The sequence below is a fragment of the Tursiops truncatus genome, chromosome 6, assembly GCF_011762595.2.
Source record: "Tursiops truncatus isolate mTurTru1 chromosome 6, mTurTru1.mat.Y, whole genome shotgun sequence".
NCBI lineage: Eukaryota > Metazoa > Chordata > Mammalia > Artiodactyla > Delphinidae > Tursiops > Tursiops truncatus.
The window spans coordinates 79,922,592-79,934,744 of record NC_047039.1 but is presented as its reverse complement, the minus strand read 5'-3'; the positions used below and the strand labels follow the sequence as shown (position 1 = coordinate 79,934,744).

The following is a 12,153-nucleotide window of genomic DNA, read 5'->3' as shown; positions in this document are numbered from 1 at the left end:
GGGGGCCGTTGAGGAAGTGAATAATCTTCTCTCTGTCCTTGGGCCTGGAAGGAGGGAGTGCAGGGGGCCTCCCTGGGATTAAATAGATGACAATCTTCCCTGTTGGTTTTTCTCAACCCTCGGTGTGCCGCCTGGGCCTCGGGAGCTGGCCGCCTCTGTCCCGGACATGGGCCCACCTTAACCTGGGTCTCCTTTCCCTGGATAGGCTGCCAGCGGGCTGACATTAATGGGTTTGAGAGGAGAAATGACCCCTGGGAGTCTGTAAAACCTTTGTCAGGAAAGGAAAAAACAAACAAACAAAAAAAAAACGGGCTATAGTCTAGGGGCTGAGAGCAGGGTGACAGAAATCTTGATTCAATTATTCTGTTCCTCAGCACAATTCCCTTTCTCAGCTCCCTGTAAAGGATGTATGTTCTCACGAGCACATGCCTAAGTACTTAAGACCTGTAACTAGAAAATTGAGTCAGCCCAGCGGTGGATTGGCCTGTGGTGTGTGGGCTCCAGGCCATGCAGGAGCTGGGCCCGTGGCCTATGTTTGGAGCTGTGGAGTACACGGGGGATGAGTCACGGCTTCTGGAACCTGCCTCACCTCTCCGCCCCCTCACCCCCCAACACTGGGAGCAGATGTGGGAAGTCTTTGACTCAGGGTTGCTGTACTGGGTACTGCAGGAGACAGTGGGCCTACCATCTCTGTTGGTTTATGGGGTTGATGGTGTCATCTTTTCTCCCCTTGTCACCTGGACTCCCAGCAGATGTGCCCAAGCTGGGGCCCACTGTGTTTGATCATGTGGAGGGGCGGGTATGTGAGGCTCCCTCAGAGGTTGAGGGATACAGGCAGAGAGTTTTGAAGAGAGAAAAACATTGACTTTGATGTTTACCGTCAAACACACAGGTCCTGAACTGGGGGGACTGTGTCACTGTGTTTGTTGAGTGCTCTGTTGGCTTTCGGCCTCTGATCAGTGGTCACTATTTAGCCTCTCAAGCTGCTTGAGAAGGTGTAAGAGTGGTCAGGATGTGAGTGTTGTTCATCTAGACTGCTCTGTGCTGGGCAGATCCTTCCTGGAGGCTGTGGCTCATTTGTGGTATTGATCTTTAAGAGGGACAGTGACAAATTAGGATGTGTCCAGGTGGGTATAACCCGGATGGAGAGGTATTTGGAGAATACCTCAAGGCTCTAGGGATGTTTTGGTACCAAGAAGAGGAGAATGAGAAGGACTGGATTGTTGCCTTCAAATATTTGGAAGGCTGACATGGAAGGCAAGAGGAATGAGACTTTGCTGTGTGGCCTCAAAGGCCAGTGTGTGGCAGATGCAGAATAGATTTCAGCTCAGAGTAAAAAATAACTTCGTAAATATGCAAGTGGTCTACGGCCAAAGGGGGCTGCCTCAGGAGGTAGTGAGTGCCTTGTCACTAGAGGTATGTTAGTAGAGCCTAGGTGGCCATTTGCTGGGCTGCTGTATAAGACTATCAAGAATCAGATGCAGAATTGGATGATCTTTGAGATCCTTTCAGTTTTGGAATTTACGATTGAGCCCTGATCCCCAGAAAGACTTGGGAGGTGATCCAGTCTGTGGTCTGGATTTGATGGTCCTGAAAGCTTACAGGATTGGGAAGATTGAGAGACTCAAGCAAAAAGCAGAGCCCCTGCCTGCCCCCCGCCCTGCATCACTGAGAGTGAATATGGCTGGGCAGAGAGGTGGGCAGAAGTGCCCTTGCTCACATCAGCAAACTACCTGGGAGCAGTACAGTGTGGTGCTCCCTACTGCCCTTTCCCATCCTCCCTCTATAGCTCCCTGCATCCTTGCATTGGCTTCAGGGGGAGTTGAAGAGGCAGAGATTGCCACCCCCTTTTTATAGGGGAGGAAACCAAGGCCCCAGGGAGTTCCATGATGTTGGCAAAGCCACAGGGCCGATATGGCCAGGTGGTGGAGTGGGGTGGGAAGGAGTGGAGAGAGCCCCTGAGGCCTCAGCTCCCTGGCATTGTCCAGCCACCTGCTGCTCCTCAGCCCCTCCAGAGAGATGCTTTGGAGGTGGAGCAGCCTGGGGCTGGGCAGAGCCTGGAGGGTTTCAAGCAGAAGGGCGTGGTCAGCAGGCTGGATGCTGCCAAGAGTGTGGTGAGAAAGTAAGAACCAGCCACTGGGGAAACACAGGGGAAATGCTGGTGCGCTGGATTCCGGCCCGTTGAGGCTGCAGACCATGGCACCATTTTCCTCAGGAGCCGTCAGCAGCCTGAGGCAAGGGCCATGGGGCAAGAGAGGCAGTAGAGGGCCAAGAGGAAGATGGCTGAGGGTCCCCATCCCCATTTTTCAGATGAGGTGACTGAGGTTCAGCAGGGTGGAGTTGCTTGCTCAGCTCTGGTTCACAGTCATCTTCCACTTGGACTTGGGTTTTACCCTGTGGGCATGGGCTCAGGGCAGGGGTGGGTGGTGGGAGAGTTCCGTCACAGAGGACCTGCCCTCTAGACCTTGTAGGCCGGTGGGCAAGATGGGCAACCCGAAGTCCCTCTGATGGGCAGTGTGTGGGGTGATGCTGTGCTGGGAGGATGACACCAGAGAGGGAGGGCAGGGCGGGCCAGGGAAGGGCCGACATTGACCAAAAGGATCTGGTAAGGGCTCTCATAGGAAGTGGCACTTTATAAAGGGAAAAATATTTTACACGGCTTGTTTTTAAACTTAAATGAATTAAAATCTAATAAAATGAAAATTTTAGTTCCTCAGTTGCACTAGGCACATTTCAAGGGCTCAGTAGCCACATGTGCCCAGTGGCTACTGTATTGGATAACATGGCTTGAATACAAATGCTTGGCACATAGTGGGTGCTCAATAAATGCTTCTCCGTAGAATGGGTCGGTCACGTGCCTGTAGAGGGTTCACAATTAGTGAGGATAATGGTGGTGGGGAGAGTCTCTAGTCTCCTCAACTAGAAGTGTTCCTCTTGGTAATTTTGGCTTCCGTGGAAAGCTCTATTTGAGTAAAGAGTTCTGTAGCAAAAACAAACAAGTTAGAACACTGTTAGACCAGTGGATTGCCAAGGGCCCTTGTAATCTAGAAATTCTAGGATTCTCCTTGGGACATGTGCCTCCAATACCAGCCTTGGGGATGTGGCCACTGTGCCCAAATCTCAGATGAACGGTTGAGGCAGCAGATAAGGTCCGTGCGGCCTCTGAGGGCAGAGCTGGGGCTGGTTAAAGGAAGCTACAGGGAGGAAGATCATGGCTCAGTGCAAGGAGCAGCTTTCAGACAACACCCAGGCTGGGCCAAGGTTAGAAGCATTAGCTTAGAAAGGTAGTGAGCTCCCTGTCATTGGAGGTATGAGCAGGGGTGAGGGGCAGAAGAGTCAAAGAAGGCATTTTGGTTTAGACTCCACGACTTTTTTAAAAGTAAATTTATTTATTTATTTATTTATTTTTGGCTGTGTTGGGTTTTCATTGCGGCGCGCGGGCTTTCTCTAGTTGCGGTGAGTGGGGGCTACTCTTCCTTGCGGTGCGCTGGTTTCTCACTGCGGTAGCTTCTGTTGTGGAGCACAGGCTCTAGGCACGTGGGCTTCAGTAGTTGCAGCACGTGGGCTCAGTAGTTGTGGCTCGCGGGCTCTAGAGCACAGGCTCAGTAGTCGTGTTGCATGGGCTTAGTTGCTCCACGGCATGTGGGATCTTCCCAGACCAGGGCTCGAAGCCGTGTCCCCTGCATTGGCAGGTGGATTCTTAACCAGTGCACCACCTGGACTCCATGCTTTTTAGGCCTGTTACAATCTGGGGGACAAGTGCTTCTGTGACTGCCTGGCATCTGGAAGTGGTTCTGCCTAGTTGTTTTCCCTCCTGCTGCTTGACTCTGAGTCCGCCATCACGTGGGCTTGACTGGGCGGGGCCGCATCGCCTGTGTTTCTACCCTCAGCCTGGCCCCTTGGCACAGGGCCTGGTGCCCAGAGGGCTCAGGAGGCTTGTGGATGGTGAGAGTCAGGCTGGGGTGCTGCCCAGGCATGAGAGGCAGCTTCGTCTCTTGATTGGACTGTCCTGTGAGGGTCTGTGGAGAAAGCTGTGGCATGGGTCTACAGTATCCTGCGGGGCTAGGGGGACAGAGCCCGGGCAGTGCCTCCCTCCCCGGAAGGCCCAGAGGAGGTCGTGGCGGGGCTGGACTTGGCGGAGCAGGCAGAACTGTGAATAGCGACCATGGGTGAAAGGGCAGCCCCAGGCCCTCTGTTCCTTTTTGGGCCTTTGATCTCTGGTGGGGCCTCCTTCCGCCGTCTCCAGGGCCCCCATTCAGGTCCCCTTGACCTCCCCCTCCCTTCATCCCCCCAGTTTGAAAGGCCCTCAACACACCGAGGTCAGCCGAGTGCGAATGCCTTTCACTAGCTCAGAAGGCTGGCCAATCCAGCACCAGTGTGGAAGCTTCTTTGGGGGCAGTGGAGGGTACATCGCAGGTGGAATTTCTGGGCACTGGACTGCCCTCTGCCTGCAGAGGGCACAGGAAGGGGCCTGTCCTTTTCAAAAGATGCCAAGTCCAACAAGATCCTCATGGGGAAGTTTGGGGGGCATTTAGCGGGGGCTCCTGTCATGACTATGTCTATCCCTCTTTCTGGAGGTGCCTGTCTCCTCTCTGTCTTTGTGTGTCTCCCTGTGTCTTTTGTTTGGGGGTACATCTCATCCAGCGCCCTCTGCCTCTGTTTATGTCCTGTTTATCGAGACTTCCTCTGTGTCTGCTTCTGTCTGCTGTTCCAGGTTTCACTCTTTCTTTTTCTCATATTCACTCTCTTCTCTTTCTCTCTCTCTCATGTGCACTCCCCCACTCTCTCTCTTTTCTTGTATTGGCTCTTGCTCTCTCTCTTACTAGCTCCGCCCTCCCCTTCTCCCAGGCTGGGAGCCTCAGCTCAGCCCTGCGGACCTCCATGGGAGGCATTTTGGGGAGGGAAGGGGTTTCAGAAGTTCACAGACCATGCAGGGCCCCAGGGACCCTCTGACCTTGGGCAGGCCCTGGCCTTCCTCTCCTAGGACCCTCTTCTTTTACTGACACTCAGACTCTGTCTGTTGCTCCCGGACTCAGGACCGAAGGCACTGGAGCAGGAGATGCAGAGACTGCTCTCAGATTTCCCAGCAGGGACTGGGGTGTGTGGAAAAGCTCAGGATTCCTGAGTCAGGGGGGAGTTGTAGGCACCCTTGCGGCACCACCATTCCAGAGATCAGTGATCTCTGGAGACCCCCAAATAAGGTGAGGTGTTGAGGCAAGGACCCAGGCTCACAGGCCAGGGACCAGCTGGTTTGAGGACTCTGAGTGGTGAAATCTTTGGCAAGTTACTTAGTCTCTCGGAGTCTGCATTTTGCCATCGGAAAGTAGAGGGGGCACAAGTTTTGTGCGTTATTGTGAGGATAAAATGAAGTCGTTCTGGCAAAGGGTTTAGCTCCAGGGCCTGGTGGTCCTAAGTATTTAATAAATGGCCCCTGAAGGAGACCGGGGCTTGAGCGTGTGAGGCCGGTCCAGGCTGAGGGCTAGCAGGCTCCCGCTGCAGCTCTGTTTGGCAGCTGAAACTGGCTGATCCTCCCCTGCCCCCCTCCCTGACTTCCTGTTTGTAACAGTCAGCCTCTCTGGGCGCCAAGGCTGAACAACAGCGCCCCCAGGTGGCAGCTTCAAAGGGAAGGGCCCCTGGCTTTCCTTTGCTTCCTTTTCCTTCAGGACCTTCACTTAAACCCCTTGATGGAAGGATAAAAGGGTTAAGCCTCAGTTTTCCGTGAAGTGACATCTTGGGTACACAAGGTGGATGGAGGACAGAAGGCAGAATACTTGGACCTGGGAGGGCTGGGCCTCTAGGGGTTTGGGATCACCAACTTGGTTTTCACCAGCCCTTGTCAGAGCTGGAAGGACCTTGCAGAGCATCTGGGATGTGTCACCTAGTCATTATTCAGATGGGAAAACAGGCTTGGAGAAAAGAAGGGGTCTGACCAGTAAAAATGACATTTCACATGGTAAAAACCCAGAAAACCTAGAGGGACAGACAGACTCCTCAGAACATCCTTGATATCCTACTGCCATTTGACAGGCCAAATCTTAGTTTCTTACCTCCCCTCCTTTCCTCCATTCTCCTCGGCCCATCTGCTGCCCCCACTGTTGAAAGCTATGAGCAACCCTGACCTGACCCCATCAGCCTATCACCCCTGGGCCTCAACTCTTGACAATGAGCCCTGACCTTCCCTCCTTGGCCTCCAGTTCCTCTTCCCCATCCCTTCTGTGCTTCCGGCCCCCGCATAGTCTCTGAGCTCTCCTGTCTCTGGGCCATTATCCAGGCAAAGCCCTCCACCTGGAATGCTGTCCTTGAGGCTGGTCTGTTGACCTGGCCTGGTTTCCAGAGCCAGTCCACTCCCTGGGGGATTTTCAGTGTTGAGCCATTGGTCCCTCCTGACTGGCTGGGGCCCTTGGCTTCATCCCGGGCCCAGCATGGAGCTTTGGAGACCAGACAGACTCTGCAGAGAGAAGGAAATGACCACCACTTTGTCTTGGTCTCTCCTGTGGCTTCAGCAGGGCAGGTCCCCTCCCTGCCCTCCACAAGGTGTCCCCTGAATGTACCCTCAGGCTGGACATGTAGGGGGCCCTTCCCTGAGTGTTTTTCTTTGTCGGGGCAGGGGCCCGGACCAGCATGCTTGCTCAGAGGGCATCACTTTGAATCTGATTGCCAGCCTTCTCGTCATGCTTTACTTGGCTTGTCCTGTATTTAAAATGATTTTGAGTTAGTTACCAACATTTAAAAATAAGATTTCCTATCTGGATGTCTAGCCTTTCTTGGAAAAAAAAAAATCAGATCTTGTGACACTGGGCAGGCTTTCCTACACGGCAGCAATCGTCCGGGGCTGCTGGGCCTGTGATCCTCCGGGTGCTCTGTACTCACCTTGTTCACGGCGTTTGTGCTCTAATTTTCTCTACCTGAATGCCTTTGAGCTTCTGGAATCCTAGTATGGACTCTGAAGAACACGTCTGGTTGAGTCCAGCCTGTGGCAGCTAAAGCCTATGGGAGGCAGGGCCCTGATCGAGCTGGGTGGGGCTGTGTTTGTGTGTGTATGTGTGTGTGCATGTGCGCGCGTGCGCGTGCATGCGGTCAGGGAACTGGGCAGTCAGGCTCTCAGGCCGGAGGTAGGTGAGGGAGGGAAGGCAGTAGGGCAGGGCCAAGCAGCCCCACCCCTTGGCAGCCCAGAAGAACAGTGAGACGGGGGTCATTCAGTTCACACCTGCCAGATGGGTAGTCCAGGCACGGGGGCGCTTAGTGGCAGTGATGCTAGGGACCCATCTCCCAGCCTGGCTGGCCACTCTCCCGTCCTTCCGGTTTTGCAGTCATTGGCACCTCAGCCAGGCAGACAAGTGTCCGAGGCTTCCTTGGTAAAGCAGGGGACTTGAGGCCAGGTGGTCAATCAGAGGGGCTCCTTGGGCCTTTCCCTGGTGCCTAGGGTCTGTCCCTTGGGTGGGGGGTCAGGTTTCGGTTCCTCCTGGCCCCTAGGTCCCTGAGTTTCACTTTGATTCAGTCACTGAGAGCCCTCGTGAGAGCCAACACCCCGCCCCCACCCCTGTTGTTTGCACACCTGCTTCACCCAGGCTTCCTCCGCCCCTCCCCCACCAGCTTTTCCCACGGGACTGTGCACTGGTGTCCCAGAGAGCCCTGGGGGATGTAAAGAGCAGGGGCCACAGTGTGAGTCGGCTCTGGGGTCAACCAGAAGGAGAGCTGTGCGGTCTCATCCCTGGCAGACAGGCCCCCTGCCAGGGCTGTCTGGAGCTCAAGGTGGAGTGGACTTGGCTTTCTCCCCCACTCCGCATGCCCTGGTGCCCTGTGGGGCAGAGAATCCCATGGTCCTTTCTCTGTCTTTGGAATATGGTTAATCCTTGGCTGCAGAATCTGCAGTTCAGGACTTTGCAACACTCCGAGTACTAGAGGCTCATGAGGTGGGGAGGGAGCCCAGAGGAGGGAGCCTGGGGCTCTGGGTTCCAGTCCTCAGTCTGTGGCTGACTTGCTGGTGACCTTGGGGAAATCCCTTTCTCTCTCTGGGCCTCAGTTTCCTCATCTAAAACATGGGATCAAGGTTCTCTTTGGTACCAAGATTCTGATCTGCTCCTGGTCCCATCTCAAGTCCTCTTGGCATTATTTTAAACAAGTGGTTCTCAGACTTTCAGTCTTGCAACCCTTTTAAGCTCTTAAAAATGATCAAGGACCCCAAGGAGCTTTTGAATTTATGTGGGTTAATTAAAATGGACAAAATTTTAAAATATTTATTAATGTATTAAAAATAGCAGTAATAACATAAATAATGTGCTGTTTGAAATAAGAAAGGACAATATTTTCCAAGCCAAAACATTTAGAGTGACATTGCTTTATGATTTTGCAAATCTCTTTAGTGTCTGGCTTAATAGAAGACAGCTGGGTTCTCATATCTGCTTCTGTATCCAATCTGTTGTGATATCACACATCTTAGAACCTCTGGAAAACGACAGTGTATACTTGGAAAAGCATCAGAGTGGAGAAGGCCAAGAATAATTTTGTATTATTATGAAAATAGATTTGACCTCACAGACCCCTTGGAAAGGTCTTGGGGATCACTCAGGGGGTCCCTGGACTAGACTTTGAGGATCTCTGCTTCAGGCTGCTGCAGACTCTGAGCTTACTTATCACTCATACAGAGAGGGAGAGCAGTTAAGTGGTTTTCATTAAAAGAAAGGTGCCATTAGTTTCTCCTGTTCTTTTTTCCTGAAGGCAGTGGGAACCATGGCAGGCTTCTGAGCTGGGGAGGGAGTGACAAGACACGCTGGGCTTTGGAAATCGTCCTTTAGCAGATTAGGGTGTGCAGGGCTTCTGGGTCCTCTCCCAAGCTTGAACTTCCACAGAAAGGCACAGCTACGGAGGCTCCTTTTACTTTCAGTGGAATATCGTAGGGTTTGAGGTCTGATCTCCGTCCAGCAGGCTTCCTTTGGGGCCAACAACAGCTTCCTAGTGCTCCCTAAGAGCCCAGGGAGTGGGCGTTTGGGGACCCAGCCACCTCTCCCCATCCCAGCTCAGCTCTGCAGCTGTTCAGGGCAGGCCCGTGAGACCCCCACCCAGGGCATAGTTTTGGTGGGGAAAACCCCAGCAAATAATGTTGATTTGGAATGAAACAAAATAAAATGAAATAAAGAAGTAGGTTTGGTGTTTATCTTGACTCCTGGCCTTTGAGGAAAAGCAGGTGTGAAAGGCAATTGAAAAAAAGGGAGATTTTTGTTCTGATTCCACTGGGGCTTCCGAGTTTTTCCAGAATGCCAGTGGTTGGTCACGTGTGTGTGTGTGTGCGTGTGTGTGTAATTTCATTTTGAAATTTCCAGTTTTCATTTTCATTGGTACAAGTTTATCATTTGCATTAGTCCTTCCTTGGACTGATGGACTGAAATGGAGGAGAGGAAGAAAAAGAGAATTTCCTAAGGTCATTTAGAGGACTTGAAAGATGCTAGAGGAGGTATGCTTGTAGTGAGATGAACTGAACTATGAGAGGAAACAGAGAAAGGCATGGCCCCTAGAGAGACTAGAAAAGCGGACGGTAAAAAGCGACAAAGGGGTCAGACTCTTCCCAGCACCAGCCACCAGGTGGCACCATCGACCCAAGACAGCTTAGTTGCTGTCCAGGGTTAGGGACAAGAGGGGTGACAGGACAGTGTGTACTGACCATTTCCGAGCTTGGTATGCTTGTAACTCGGTGGGCGGCAGCAGTGCCCAGGTAGGCTGCCCATTTGCCTGAGTTTCACTTTTCTGCCAGCATTTAGTCACAGCAGTGGGAGACTGGGCCATTGCTGTTGGGGATCACTCCCGTCCTTCCTCACCTCCATGGTGCAGACGTCTTAATACAAACCTTTTTGGCAGTCAAGTTCTCGGTTCTAGTCTAAGCCTTTACTTGCTGGCTGTGTGACCTTGGGCAAGTCACTTCTCTCTGAGTCTTGTTTTCCTTGTGTTAAAATGTGGATATTTGAACAGATGACTTAAGGGATCTTTTGGGCTCTGACATTCTGTGGTCTGATGTGCCAGAGAGAGCACTGGAGTTGGAGTTAAATTCAGGATCTTTCTCCATTGGCTGTGTGACCTTGGGCAGCTCACTTCCCATCTGTGGGGATTGCAGTAACATCTCCCTCACAGTCTGTTATATGAAGTAGCAGGTTGGAAAATGCTTTGAAATCTCTTTTGGTGCTTAGGAGAGGGAGGGGTTGCTATTTATTTATTTTTCCAGGCAACTTAAGTTAGCCAGAAGCAGGTCTTCTATCATCCTCACAGCTCAGAAAGTTTGTGCCTCTGCCTGTGACCACAAATCAAAGCCTATGGTAGGTGTTTTCTCAAGGTCACTGCATCTCTGTCCTAACTATTTCATGAATCTGCTCCCTTTTTTTGGTCCCCACTGCTACTGCCTTAGTCCAAGCACCCTCTCTTCTCCTTTGGACTATTGCTGTAGCCTCCTAGTGTGTCCCCACCTCCAATGTCACTGACTTCTCCAAACAGTCCACCTTCCGTATAGCAGCCCTAGGGGCACTTCGGAAATACAGTTTGGATCGGTGACTCACCTGAAGGGTTTTCACCCTTCAAATCTGCCCATTGTTCTCAGAAAGCATCTAAACTTCTTAACAAGGTTGCTAGGCCTTCTGTGGTCAGACCCGTGCCCATCTCATGAGCCTCGTCCCTCCCCACCCTCCTCTTTTCATGCTCACCCCAGTCATACCAAACCTCATTCCATCCCTTGAGCACCACTTGTTCTTTCCTGCTGGCAGCCTAAGGGTTATATGCACGGGTTGTAGTCAGGCAACCAGGGTTCTGGTGCTGACTCCACCAATGCCTACTCGTGTAACTTTGGGCAAGTTATTTGACCTCAGTTTCCCTCTTCGTAAAACAAGGACACCCATTGTGCCTATGATTGGGTTGTTACGTGGGTTGAATGAGGTAATGCATGCGCAGTGCCCTGGAGGACCCCGATGCATGATATGTGCTCTATAAAGGATGCCTTTTATGGTAATGTGTTCCCACCGCCTGGAAACTGCCCCCCTTCTCCACCCTACCATTTACCCAGCTGACGTTCTACAACTTCAGGATCCAGCTCATGCCACTTCCTAAAAGTGGAGGCTTCCCCGAGGGTCCCTCCTAACTGTCAGCTCCCCTGGGCCCACCTGCAGCACACAGAGCCTGCCTGTTGACAAAAGTATCACATTTGTCACTCATCTCTCTTCCCTGTGAGACTGGGAGCCCTGTGTGGGCGGGACTAGTGTCTGTAGTGGTCACCATTGTGGCCCTAGTGCCCAGCACAGGGCTGGTTCTTGGTAACAAATATGTACTGAATAGGGACTGGATGTCACAGAAGCCGGGAGCCCATCTGGTCCGTAGGTGCAGGCTGCTGAGTAGAACCCAGAGCCTTACACGTCAAAGGCTTCTTCCTTTCACTCCTCCCTGACTCCATCGTCTCCATCCTCCAGCGCTGCTGTCTGGCTCCCTAGAAGGGATTTCATGGCAACCATTCTAGAGGGGGAGGGAGCTCTCCCGTGGTCTAAACACACACACGCGCACGCACACACACACACACACGTGCATAGCTCTGCATGCTGGTGCCTAGGGCCCTTGTTCTGCCTGCCTTACCTAAGCATATGCTCCAGGTGTATATAGATCACAGCCTCAAATGGGAACTGTGACTCTAATGGTTAGCATTTACTGAGTGTTTGCCATATGTATTTTAAACTATTAATGCATTTAATACCGCCACTGTACCAGGTGAAGCTCTTATCATCCCCATTTTATAGAGTTTCAGAGAGAGATCCAGGAAATTGCCCAAGGTCACACAGCTCCACCGTGGCACAATTGGGACCAGCCCCTGGGCAGCTGGCTTCCAGAGTAGCCTTACCTGCCACCCTGGTCTGCCTCTCACAGAGTGTTGCACAGGATGGCATCAGTGGGAATGTCCTCAGCTCTCTCCAAAAGGGGGCTTTGAGCCCACCTTTTATTTCAGTTCTACCATCCCCATCACCCTGCCAGGCTGAGCTCAGGGCGACCTTGGTGCAGAGCCCGCTTCCTCACTCAGGTACTCAGCCATTTCTGAGGCTTCCCCTGACACTGCTATGCATGCTTCCCTGTCACATCCTCCAGTTGGTCACCTTCAAGTGCAGTTGGCTGATCACATATGGACTTTACACC

At 52.3% G+C, this 12,153-nt stretch overlaps 1 protein-coding gene across 2 annotated transcripts in view; it reads left to right on the top strand.

The window, feature by feature from the left end:
- PAX5 (paired box 5) overlaps nt 1-12,153 on the top strand; it is a 191,293-nt gene that overhangs the window by 30,382 nt on the left and 148,758 nt on the right. The gene's annotated exons all lie outside the window — the stretch shown is intronic.